This window comes from Sceloporus occidentalis, unplaced genomic scaffold, assembly GCF_023333645.1.
Source record: "Sceloporus occidentalis isolate IW3139 unplaced genomic scaffold, rSceOcc1.0.p SCAF_2, whole genome shotgun sequence".
Taxonomy (NCBI): Eukaryota; Metazoa; Chordata; class Lepidosauria; order Squamata; family Phrynosomatidae; genus Sceloporus; species Sceloporus occidentalis.
Window position 1 is genome coordinate 187,711,065 of NW_028316982.1, and position 13,618 is coordinate 187,724,682.

The window sequence follows — 13,618 nt, forward strand, 5'->3', positions numbered from 1 at the left end:
AAAAGGCCTCATCATAAAGCAATCAGACTGGCCCTGCAAAATCCACATATGCATTATAGATAATATCTATATACTACAGCATTGGGCAAAACCCCTCCAAGGCTGCACCTTAACAGTAACACCAGCATAGAAGAGAATCCCAGGCAACCAGTTTCCCCATGTCCTACAAACTCTATGCCTACAAAATGTCTCATTCTCTTTATTGTCTAACTCATCCTTATCTCTTTACTCCCTGTACAACAAAGAAAAGACATCCATGTAATCCCAACATAATATTTTGGGACGAGCAGCAGCTTGTTCCCCAGGGGAAATGCCTGATCCCCCGTAAGAAATGGCCCCATAAGCTTCTTCACTACCACTACTGGTGGACTGCTGCATATTATTCATACTATCATAATGCATTGATAGGGTGTGTGAAGATAAAAATAATGGGGGGGGGGGTTGCAGATGACGAAACCCGTATTCCTGCTGAAAGAGAAGCTTACCTTGCTCAAGTTCCATCCTGTGCTATCAGTGCCCACAGCACTCTTGTCACTCTGCACTACTCAATCCCCCCCCCCTCCCCAAGGCCAAACTTGGGTGCTTGTATAACAACCTCTGCTTTCATTTGTTCTGAGTTGGTCTTGACTGAGGTGGGCCAGAACTTGATGTTTCTTTGTACTGCTAATGTTTGCATAGAGAAATGGATTTTCTCCTATTATGAATAACTATACCTCCCATGCAGCATGTCTTTTACTTTGGGGCTAATCTAGTTCTTTTGAAATAGCTGTGGGAAACTTGCCGTTTACATCAGAGGAAGCAGGCCTCAGACCATACAACATATTGAATCCAGGAGAAAATTGTACACATACTTTCTCAATGGAACACTTATGCATTTCATGATGCACCGTGTTGTGAGTCACAATGCGATTTCTAATTCTTGAACATCATGCATACTCTGTGCCTCTTGTCACACGGGAGACAGATGAATGGAGAGTTCCTTCCAGAAGTTTTTCATCCATATTTTTTTTTGACAAAACACTATTGATACTAGTGGTTACTTTGAAATTCTATCATTGTGAACAAGACCAACATTTTTCTCCATTGGTATGAAATTGTTTCAGCCCAGGGAGGAAAATATATTGGCTGATGAATGTCTCCCTGGGTTAGAAAAATGGTGGCTTTTAACTTCTATCCCAGACATCTAAATCCTTAAAAACAAGCTCCAAATTACACTGTCTAGGGGAAAGCACACAAAAGAAATCAGTAATCCTGTTAATGTAGCAAAATTAAATAAATAAATAGGTGCCACTCTTGTTTCTGGTTCTTCATGCAGTGAGTTGAAAATTAAATGAAATATAGAAGTAAACTGAGTACTTCCTCTGCTGAAAAATAAAGAGAAATAAAGGAAAGGAAACTAAAGCTCTGGTGACTTTTCTAGTCAACATTATTCTTATGGTAGTAAAACTAAATCTGCCTCAAACAGCAACAGAAATTGCAACTGGTATTTGTATTCTAAAGACGCATATTAAATGCAGGCATAAGCATCCATAAAACAGACATATTGACAGAACATAATTTAAACTATGGCTCCCTGTGCATAGTCCAAGTGATTTGAGAAATGCATCACCCGACAAAAACATTCACTGTGTCTGTCTCATATTTTATTCACATCCCCAAACCCTGACATTGCTAAGAATCATAAAACTTAGCTGTTCTTTATGGCTTTAATCAAGCAATACTTTTGAGATGGCTAAAGGCAAGCAGACAGCTTAGTTGGAATGTGGGCAAGACAGTGTCTACAGGGACTAGATAAATCCCCACTGCCTTTGCAGAGCAAGGAGCAAAAATGGATCCATCTCAAGAGGAATAACAACAATAAATGAAAGTATGATCAGATGGAAACAAGCCTAAGTCCATGCATTTCCAATGTGTGTCTTAAACAAAGTGATTGGTAATTTGTTTCCAATTTTAAAGAGCTTGCTATGATGATTACTATAGCTTGGTAATGTGTCAGGTAATATTTATTGACTTGAAGAAAATCTGATACCTGGGATTTAGCAGATGAAACCCGTAGAGTGTTTAGCTAAATACAGTCAGTAGTGAAGAACAATGAGACAACTGACCAACCATTCCCTGTTGGCAGAACTGTAAACTCTATCAGTCACTGAGGGCTAGAAAAAGATTGATAAAGAAGCTGTTGGGGACTTTTGTATAATGTAAACAACTAGAGATGGTTATTCCTCTGCTGCTACTGACAAGCATCTATTCCTTTAACAAAGAAGCATGTAAGATTCTTCTTGATTATGTCTGGTTGTAATATAGTAGCACTGATATATGCTAGCTCTTAGTTCAGGTATTCCTAAGCACATACAAGGAGGGCATACTAAATCCAACCCCTTCATTGTCATTTTGCTTACATAAAGGGAGAGGAGTTGAAAATATGTTCTCTATATGTGGAGGCTCCCTACATGAGCTACAGATTTGGTTTCCCCATGCCACTATCAACCCCATTTGGGGAGAAAAGCAGGCTATAAATCCAACAAATACATAAATTTAAAAAAAATGACCCATGTGGGAGAATTTCCATCAGTAAATGAGGCTTTTCTTGTTAGAAACATTGTTTTTCACACAAAGTGATGACACCTCATTTCAGGCTAGTAGTTAAAGCTCTACTGCTGATAATCTATATCGGCTTCCTAGTTATGTATGCCAATGGATGCTTAGTTATGTATGTATAACTAAGTAATGTTTCCTGCGCTGCCCTCCATCTGTCCACTTTAAGAGCCAGCAGCAGCAATGAAGAAAGGGAGTCAATTCAACTTTTGATCAGGGTGCAAGAGAGATGATGTTTCCACCCCTCTTCCACCAGTGAGTGAGGCTGTGACAAGGACTTGTGAAAGGGGTTCTGTTTCCTATTGTCACAGCTTCATTCACTGGCAGCAGGGGAATGAAACATCTTCCTCGCTGAACCCAAGTTAGAAGGTGAACTGGTTTCCTTTACATGATCTGGCTACTGGCTCTTAAGGTGCAATGGAGTGACATTTAACATAGTCTCATAATAAGTCTACATAGGTCCAAAACACGCTACAGAAATAATCCAGTTTGAGATGGCTTTAACTGTGCTGGCTCAGTACAGTGGTACCCCGGGATACGAATGCGCCGCCTTACGAAATTTCCGGGTTACGAAAAAAATCCATTTAAAAACATTTTTCTGGGTTACGAAGGTTATTTCGGGTTACGAAAAAAAATTTGGTGCTTTTCGGCGCAATTTCACACGGAATCGCGGCTTTCGCTATTAGCGCCTATGGGCATTTCGGCTAGCGAAAGTTTCCGGGTTACGAAAGCGGCGGCGGAACGAATTAATTTCGTAACCCGGGGTACCACTGTACTAGGGAATTCTGGGAACTGTAGTTTTATAAGACATTTAGCCTTCTCTGGCAGAGAGCTCTGGTGTTACAATAAACTATAATTCCCAGTATTCCCTAGCATTGAGCCAAGGCAGTTAAAGCGGTATCAAACTGGATGAGTTCTGCAGTGGGGTTTGGACCATAGTCTTAATGAATATGGAGCAGTTGCAGAACCGCAATTGTAGGTTATGGATCCAGAACTGTAATACTGAATGCCAGCCTAGATTTTTAGAAGTTATATTGGGGACGGACTCCTTTCTGGTAAATTCCGGTCTAGTATTGTCCTCTGCCTCCATGTTACATGAAAATATTTAAGAAGACCTGAATAGAGTTGATTTTGGCGGGATACAGACTGCCCCTTTGGGGCAGCCTGCACCCATCCCTTTCCCCAAGGGATTGGGGCCTGAGCTGCCACAGCAGCAGCCCCAGAGGCCCCAATCCACTGTTTTTCCTGGCCTCGGGGAATCGGCAAAATGCCGCTTTCCCGCGGCCTGGAAAGGGGTGTCATTGGGGCTTCATGCCCCAAGGATACCCTGATAGTGGCGGGGAAAGGGAGAAAGGGGCCGCTCGGACCCTTTCTCTTTGTATCATTGGTGCGGCCATTTAAAAGCCACACCAGCGATACATGCGGCCAAAAGAAATCCGAAATGGAGCTCCTTCTGGTGCCACTGAAAGAGCGTCACAAACGCCCTCCAGTAGCAGCAGGACGTCACGTCCGTGCTGTGCTGTTTGGCTGCAGCACAGCCATGACGTCGTAATAGCAGCACCCATGTAGAAAGGGTGCCGCCATTACAACGTACTAGGGTTGTGGGGCGTCTGGAAAGGACGCCCCGAGGTAACCCTAGTACGTATCCAGGCCAGCGCTTTGCACCAGTCTGGATACCGCCATAGTCACCATAAAGGCAAGAAGATTTTAGGATAGTGCTTTGGCAATCATGATTGCCACTAGTGGCACAGAAAGCAACCAGCAGTATTGAGACAAGATAAAAATACCTCACCTGTGTGCTATCAACACAATGTATGGGTAGGGAATAGTATGACCAAGTAGGAGGGATTGATTGTGTGGGCCCTTTCCACTTAATTGGTCACATATGCCTCTTATCATCATGGGCTTGCACCATGTGAATCATTTCCCACATTATTGGGAGTCTATTGAGTATATCTCACAGAGCTTTTTGGAGATTTTCCAGCTCAGTTCCGACATGACTGCACTTCCAATGATGTGCATTCAAGTCGTAACGTGAATGTGTTATCAGACACCATTCCTTTCTATGGGAGCTCCTTGTGAGGTGCTTCCTCAGTGATTCCAAAGTGACCCGTCATTTTGGTAAAACCGGAAAAAAAGTGACTTCACAGAATTTGCTTCCAGGCTCACTTCGATTGCACTGCGAATTGATCTGGTGTGGAAAACCACTCCGATGTCACCCCCCTCTTGGCCCCCTGCGTCCTGCTCCGTCATCCACCTCCTCCTCCTTCAGCCCATCTCGCCCCCTCTGCCACCCTGCAACCCATCCCATCATTCCCATCATCCCCTGCCTTCTCCTGCATCCCAATCCTGGCCCCAGCGACCTATCCCATCATCTCCTGCCTTCTCCTGCATCCCTATCATCTCCCCAGCAACCCCAGAGAGCTATCCCATCATCCCCTGCCTTCTCCTGCATCCCGATCCTGGCCCCAGTGACCCCAGGGAGCTATCCCATCATCCCCTGCCTTCTCCTGCATCCCGATCCTGGCCCCAGCAACCCCCAGCGAGCTATCCCATCGTCCCCTGCCTTCTCCTGCATCCCGATCCTGGCCCCAGCAATCCCCTGCGAGCTATCCCATCGTCCCCTGCCTTCTCCTGCATCCCGATCCTGGCTCCAGCGACCCCCAGCGAGCTATCCCATCGTCCCCTGCCTTCTCCTGCATCCCAATCCTGGCCTCAGCGACCCCCAGTGAGCTATCCCATCGTCCCTTGCCTTCTGCATCTCAATCCTGGCCCCAGCAACCCCCAGCAAGATGTTCCATTATCCCCTGACTGCTTCTTCACCCCATGAAGGATGACAGCTAAGGAGGGGGTAGGGAAGGAGGACAGCATCCAGAGCCCCACTGAGCATGCTCAAGGGTGCCGATTCAAAACGTTGAACCCTCCAGTGTGGTAATACAATGTGCACTCACTCCGCTTTGCTTGAATCCGCATCACATGACTTGCTTGGAATATAACTGACTTCGCTTCCCCCTCACTTTGGAAGGGCAACAGAAAGGCAACCAGGTGTGGCAAAACATCAGGTTTTAACCTTAATTTGCATTGCTAGACAGGAGTGACTCTGGATCTGGTGTGAAAAAACACCACACTTTGCATTGCTAGAACAGGAGTGACTGCGGTTCTGAGCTGAAACCCCCCCCCACGTGTGATAAGGTCCTATGTCACAGAAACCCTGAAATTCACAGAGAGTGGCATGGAGAAATTGCCATTGAATTCACCTGAGAAGCAGTCTGTTCTGGATGTGACTTCTGAAAATATAGAGTTAAACTATTAGAACTGTCAACCTGAAACATTTCTGGTCTACTAGTCAGCCCTCCCCCCCAATTAGATAAGACTAACAGTAACAGATTTGGATCTATCTAGAATGCATTTCTTTTTTGTCATCTGGTAGTCTTATCTACCTAAGGTAAACTTTGTTTCCCCACAAAAATGTTTGCATAATTATGTATTTATTTCAATACTGTCTCTAGTTTAATTTAGGTTAATCTGTATATACTGAATATAATCTGATATATAGAATCATAGAATCTTAGGGGTGAAATAGACAGGCAAAATAAAGTGGCTTCCAACTGTTATGGAGGCAGGGCATTTAGATGATGTCTCACAAGTAGCTGATTGTGCTTTGCCAATTTATCGCTTGCACACTGATATACCGATGCTGTGTACTGGCGGAGCATTACATGTGCAACTGTGTGGCCAATCAAAGGGGCGGCCATGTAATGGGATGGCATCTGGGTGGATGTGTGAGGCAATTGGAAGTTGTGGGTGGTGTGTTTGTGTCCTGGTGAGAATATATGATCAGGAGGCAACAACAGCAACAACCCAGTGGCATGGCTTGACATTACACTGTGCTGTCAGGCCATGCATATTTGGCCTGCTTTGGGGGTGGGCCATGTGGGCAGTGAGGTTTTGACCTGCTTTTGGAAAAAGCTGGATTGAGCCATTTTTTCCTGTCTGCCTACTGCAGTGTTTAGAGATGGAAATGACCACAAGAACCACGTAGTCCAGACATGCACAACTTTACAGTAGGTAGGGGCCAAAATTAAACTACTTAAACTTCTTCAGGCTGCAGATAGATTTTTAGTGCCTCACTTTCCAAGTAAAGGTATAATTAATTATTATTGGTAAAGGTAAAGGTATTCCCCATTGACAAGTTTGTCAAGTCATGTCTGACCATAGGGGGCGGTGCTCATCTCCGTTACTAAGCCAAAGAGCCAGCGCTGTCAGACACCACTCTGTGATCATGTGGTCAGCATGATTGTTCAGAATACTGCTTACCTTCCCACTGGAGTGGTACCTATTTATCTACTTGTATTTGCATGCTTTCAAACTGCTAGGTTGGCAGACATTGGGACTAGTGATGGAAGTTTACCCCATCATGTCTCGAACTGCCAATCTGCTGATCTTGCAATCAGCAGAGTTGGTGTCTTAACTGCTTGAGCCACCGCATCTCTATTTTAATCATCCCCCCTACCCTCCCATCTCCTAAACTAGCTCCTGCCTTGCTCAGGCACCCATGGATCTATCCCCTCCCCTTTTCTTGGTGGATCAGTGCTTGCCTTACTAAGGCAACCCCCCTCCCTGGAAAGGGATGGGGTTGGGGCTCACACCCTTCCAAGCTTCCTCTTCCTGGGATTATTCCTCCAAATGGGAAAAGCCCAGGGGGGAGAAGGAAGAAGGAGAGAGTGCATTCACCTGGCCTTGACCTTGCAAATAATCAAAATCATAAGTGTCAAGGCCGCAAATGTGGAGGGTTGAGTGTACAGTGTGCCCGCGTTATACACAGATTTAAGCCTATGTGTTAATGCTGCACGGGAGCGTGCGGGGCACAAGGGCCAGCGCATCCCATTCAGATGAATGGGGTGTGTGCTTGTGGAGTGCGTGCACTGCCGCATGCACAAGCCCCATTCACTTGAATGGGCTCAAGCATAGGCAGAATTCGCCTTACGTGGCGGGGAGGGGGATCCAGAACGGATCCCCCACATAAGGCAAGGTTCCACTGTATTTGTAAAAGATAGGTACAGTGTGTGTGTGTGTGTGTGTGTGTGTGTGTGTGTGAGAGAGAGAGAGAGAGAGAGAGAAGAGATTCCACCTTAACACTGGAAATAACTTTTTTCTGCAAGAGCTTTCTGATAGTGGGAAAAATCTGGCTACAAAGGCTGAATCTGCACTGCAGAAATAATCCAGTTTGACACCACTTTAACTGACATGGCTTAGTGCTATGGAATTCTGGGAATTTGAATTTTGTGAGACACTTAACCTTCTCTGTTGGAAAGCTCTGGTGTCACAACAGACTGCAGTTCCCAGAATTCTTTAGCACTTAGCCTACTTAGCATTGACACTTAAAGTTGTGTCAACCTGGATCATTTCTGCAGTGTGGATGTAGCCAAAGATAGCTTTCTGGAACCCAGGTCAGAGATCAGAACAAACAAAATGAAGGAATGGAAAAAGAAGAAAAAATGAGTCTTGAAAAGGTTCACAATAGGGATAGGGAATAGGGGGAGTGATTTGGTTGAAGTCCATGGATTTAAAGCAGGTCGAATACTTTCAAAATATCAGGATTTCTAGGACTAAAAGGCTCCCCCCCCCCCTTTCACATTAGCTTGTATGGAAGGAAAGGGTTTGGGGTCTTTGTAACATTCTTCAACTTCTCCTCTACTGAGTGTATTCTGTACAGGTTTATATTGCACATTATTGTGCAATGTGAAATATTGTACAATGGTGTTGATGGCGAGCTGTAAAGATTCCATTTGTACTGTGAAGTTGAAGGCTTTCATGGCCAGCATCCATAGTTTTTTGTGGGTTTTTTGGGCTATGTGGCTATGTTCTAGAAGAGTTTATTCCTGATGTTTCGCCAGCATCTGTAGCTGGCATCTTCTAAGAAGTTCCATTTGTAATCTTATTTTGCTCACACAGCAAATCATTGGATAATGAAGTGAAACGTTTTCCTCAACTCTCCCTATTTCCTTGTCTCTTCGCTTTTTCTCCTGTCTCACACTCCCCCTTCCTCTGCTTTACTCACCTGCTTTTAATCATATAGCTACAGTAAGAAGGGAGCAGAAAATAGGCTTGTTAGATATCTGATAATTTAAACCGAGGATTCCAGTCAAGACCCAATTCCTGGCTCTTGTGTGCAAAACTTTGTGCTCTACTACTGACCTCTGCAGATCATACTTCTGAATTGGGATGGGGAGGCTGAAAAGATGTAATGATTCAGTTGTGCAGGAAAATGTCATGCATATGCTCAGAGACTTTCATTAAGAATTCTCCACCCTTGATTCACTAACCAATCCTTGTAGCAATCCACTGTACTTGGAGTTGAATCAGTGTCTTTCAAGTGAAATACATCTTTCCTTAATAGTCTTTAACAAACAAGGCATTTCAATAAAGCATGTAATGGGAAGAGTGGAAAGAAATGAGAGATACAGATGAGTGACCAACTGAACTGAACAGATTGCAAATCAAGGTCCCATGCTTTAGGACTTTCTCAACATGACAGTTCCCAGACGTGTTGGACTACCACCAGTCAACAATCCTATTAGGGATTTTGTAGCCCATACAGGAAAAGTCCTAAGTTTCAAAGGGAGCTTTAAAAGGACAAAAAGAACCATTTTGGAAGAAATGAAAATGAAGTGTGCCTTCAGGGTCAGCAGTGACAACCTCTGTGCCTATCTTTGTAAACCACAAGGTGAGTGTCTAACCCAATAGTTCAATTATAACGACAGTGCAGTCAATTAGTATTGTTAATATTGATTGTTTGTTATTAATAGAGTAGTCTCTATTATAAATAATATTGTTTTTGTTGATATTATTATTGATATTGGTTATATCCCAATTTCTAATTTCTTAATTTTCAAATCGAATATTCCAAATTATGGCACTGAAATTACTGTTTGTTGAATGCAAAAACGTGTATTCTTTTTTTCTTCAAGCACAACTAGTAGCAATGGAGGAAGGGAAGTTTTTATCAGACAAATGGTTCAGGGGGAAGGATTAATCCCCATTGCATCGTTCCCTTGATTTATATAAGAGACTCACGTGGCTGCTCTTTTCAAAAACATAGAAATCCAGTCACACAGCACAAACCTTCTTTAATTTTGAAGGAAAAGTTCATTGACTGGTAGCTCTGCTTAGTTTGTTTGTGTTCTCAGGGAATGATGGAAGACTGAATTCAGAACTAAGCATTAGAAGACCCACTAAAATGCCTCAGAAAATGAAAGTCCTGTGGTGAGCATATCACTTCTTCTGTCTATATCCTGACTTTGTTATGAGAATTCTGTCATACAAAGAGCGGCTAATAAATATAATGTAGAGTGGGAGTAGAGAAGGGATTGTGGCTCAGTGACAGACCTAGGAAAGAGAAATAAATTTGTTGCATTCACATTTCTGTATTCAAGTAACCATTTCACACTTCTCAAGATTGTCAGTGGAAGAAAATGCATCTTGCAGAGGTTGTGGATGGGAGATATGAGTTGAAGAAGATGGTATAGGGTAGGCCATCAGGGATGCATAGACAGAATATATATCTGAGAATCCATCCAGATTTTCATGGAGCTCCTATTTTTGGACAGAAAAGGTGGCATTGCATCTTCTTAAAGCCTCTAGAAGCAGTGATTTACCTTTTACATAAGTCATAGGGCCCCTAACATCTCTACATTTTAAAAACCAAAAGTGGACTTCCATCTACTTGCCATTTATTTCAGTTTGAGTTATCTTCAGTATCGCCATTCCTTCCTCCTTTTTAGGTTGCAAGAGCCTAACATGGCTGCTTCTTTGAAAAACATTTTAAAATGCACACAAATATGTTTTAGTCAAAGCAAAATTACATTAAAATTTATTAATGGCTCTGGACAGACGGGCCCTTTAGCATGTCCTGGCGACATGCTAGGGTTGCCTCGGGGCACTATTTCCAGATGCCCCACAACCCTAGGATGTCACCAGGATGTCATTGCTGCGTGGCACTGTATACATGGCATGCGTGGTGATGACGTCACTGCTGCACATCGTCCAGATGGGCGTGTGCAGGAGTGATGTGCTTGCATTGCCGCAGGCAGTTTGCAGCGGCGCAAAAAGGAGCCGCTTTTCAGCACTCCTTTGCTTTCCATGTAGCTGCGCCATGCAATTTGGTTGCTGCAGTGCGGCTACGTGGAAAAGAGAGGTGGCTCCTGGCCGCCTCTTTCTGGCAGTCTGAACCCCGCCAATGTCATCTCTCCAGGTTTGTTAGCCCCCAGGGACAATAGAGAAGAGAACATCATTTTTCAGCTTCCAAGTCTATTTGTGCTGGTTCAATGCTGTCTTCTTTAAAACACAAAAAGATCTGTACATTTTTTAACACACATTTTCCAAAAGAATTCATGAATGGATGTTTTTCCCCATACATGTTGAAAATGTATGTAGAGGTTTTATGCATATTTGATATCTGTGTATTTTTTTTCAAACACATTTTCCCTTTTACTAAATACATACAAGCCTGGGAATGTCTAGATTTCCAAGAACAAATTGCATTCAGTTCTATCATCAGCGTGGGAAGTGCAGAACTAAATTAATCATTTTTTAAAAACAAAGAAACAAACATGGTGGAGCAAACTGCTCACATGTTTTGAACCCACAGGAAGATTCACAACATAATGAAACAACCAGTTTTCCTTGGCATCCTATCATATTAGGGGTGCAATGTTTTGCTAATTTGTTATCAAAGGAAGCAATGCATAATCTGAGCATTTTTCTTCACATAGCAAGAATAAGTCCTGAACTGCAAATAGTCTTAGAAAACTGTGGTTTGATACGTGGCATTTCTGCACAGAGAACAGCATTTTCTTCTCAAGCAACAGTATTTTTGGCATAGGAGATAACATCCTGTTTAGAAAATGCTACAGCTAGAGGATGGATTCTTCACAAAATTCAGAGAAGTCATTTTCGTGAAGAAAACAGGAAAAAATAGAAGTAATGTCGGTTTTTTAAATGCAGAAAATGTGTTTTCTGCACAGAAATAATGTAGCCAAAATCTATATAGGGGAATTTTACTTAGCTCAAATTGAAAGGAAGTTGACTACAAGGACCGTATGAAACCGCCTCCCACCTTTATACTGAGGGGCCAATGGATCCAAGAAATGGTAAAGAGGCAGAAGTTTCCAATTAAAGTATTATTTTTATTTAAAGGAAAAATCACACAGCAATTCACTATTACACACTCATTCATTCAAGGCTCAGGAAATCAGGGGTTACTTTGGAATAGGTTTTGAAGCAGAACTATGGGAGATACTTACTATAGATGGGGCTTGCTTCCAGAATCCAATTGGGTGAAGTAGAGTGAGATACAGCTGTTCCAAGAGCGTTGGTTGAACGGAAGTGACGGAGCTAGGCTAGAGATCACAGTGACATAGTATCCCCATGAACTCCAAACTAGCACACTGAGAGGAGATTTCCAGGGATTTTAAAGGCTAAAACTAGCCACAGGGCAAAAGTGTTATATATGGGGTGAGGCAATCTGGCTTGGAAATATTCAAGGTAAATGGGAAAGGAGTTAAGTCGTTAGTCGGCTCATCAGGTGAGATATTTAGGCAATCATATCGCCCATTCTTCTGATTATGGAGGTGGTGATGATTCCATTTGCAACTCCCAAGCTACCCGTGGGGCTAGTCCTAAGGTATTGTTCCCAAAAGGTCCCATTAGACTGAGCTCACCTGGGTGTAGTGTGTACATGTCCCATTGCTTTGGGGATTATGGTAGACTGCATGACAGGGTCCATCTGAGGTCATGTGGAATACCACACACACACACCAACATTCAGAAAAATGGACTTTGGCTAACAATACCACATGCAAATTTTACACAGAATAAATAATAATAATAATAATAATAATAATAATAATAATAATAATAATAATTATTTTTATCCAGCCTCTCCTCAGTGACCCCAAAATGTGAAGTTTCTTGTCTTTCATCCCAGGTGTGGTGACATAGCCCTCCTTTTGTGCCTGAGCAATGAAAGTTAAATTTGTTAGACTTCAGCTTTCATCAGCAGAACAGCAAACGTGTGGGTCAGACTATTATTTAAAATCTGTCTTTCTAAAGAATAAAAACTTAGGTCCTGTCCACACTGGCCGTTAAGGCCGGCATGGGGGAGGAGTCGGGTTGTAGTGTCCTTATGACACACACTTGACTCCACTCCTAGGGCACCCTGAGCTGTGCGCCACTCCACATGGGGTGTGACATCATGGTGCTCCTCTGGTGCTGCTTGGTATGGACACTATTATAATGATCAATGCAGAGAAACAGAGGACAATAACAACAACAACAAAAAGGAAGAATGAGAGACCTCTTCGACAAAATCCAGGAACTCAAATGGAAGTTCAGATGAAGGACTGGAAAGCTCTATGACAAGAAAAAGAAATACTACAAGATCAAGAAGAAATATAACATGTTAGATACAATACTCAAAAGAGTTACATAAAAGAGATGAACAAATGTATGACACATGGAGCAAAGAATCATGCAAAGATGAATCCCAAATTCTAAAAAGTGGAAACAGCAAAAAGAGAAAGTGGGGAGTAGAAAATACAATAAGAGAAAATGGGGGAAAAAAATGAAACATCAGGAACAGATGACACTCCAGTTGAACTGCTGCAATGCACACAGACTGAAGCAACTCTAGTGCTGATATATGTTAATAGAAATGGAAAATAAAATGTTAGCCAACAGACTAAAAATAATCAATATAATTCTAATCCACAAAAAAGGAGACATAGGTACTGGACAGATGAGTGCGAGGGGCGATGCTTCCAGAAACCCCTCGCCCTTCACACCTTACGAGGGTGTCAAAATGGTGGCACCTTGTACAGATGGGCGCTGCCATTTTGATGCGACAGACGCTTAGCATCCGCACGTCGCAGTGCCATAATGATGTTGTCAGTGTGCCATTTTTTGCGGGTTGTTTTTGCTGCCCAAGGTAGCCGTGCGGTTTGTCCGCTGCAGCTTCCTCGCA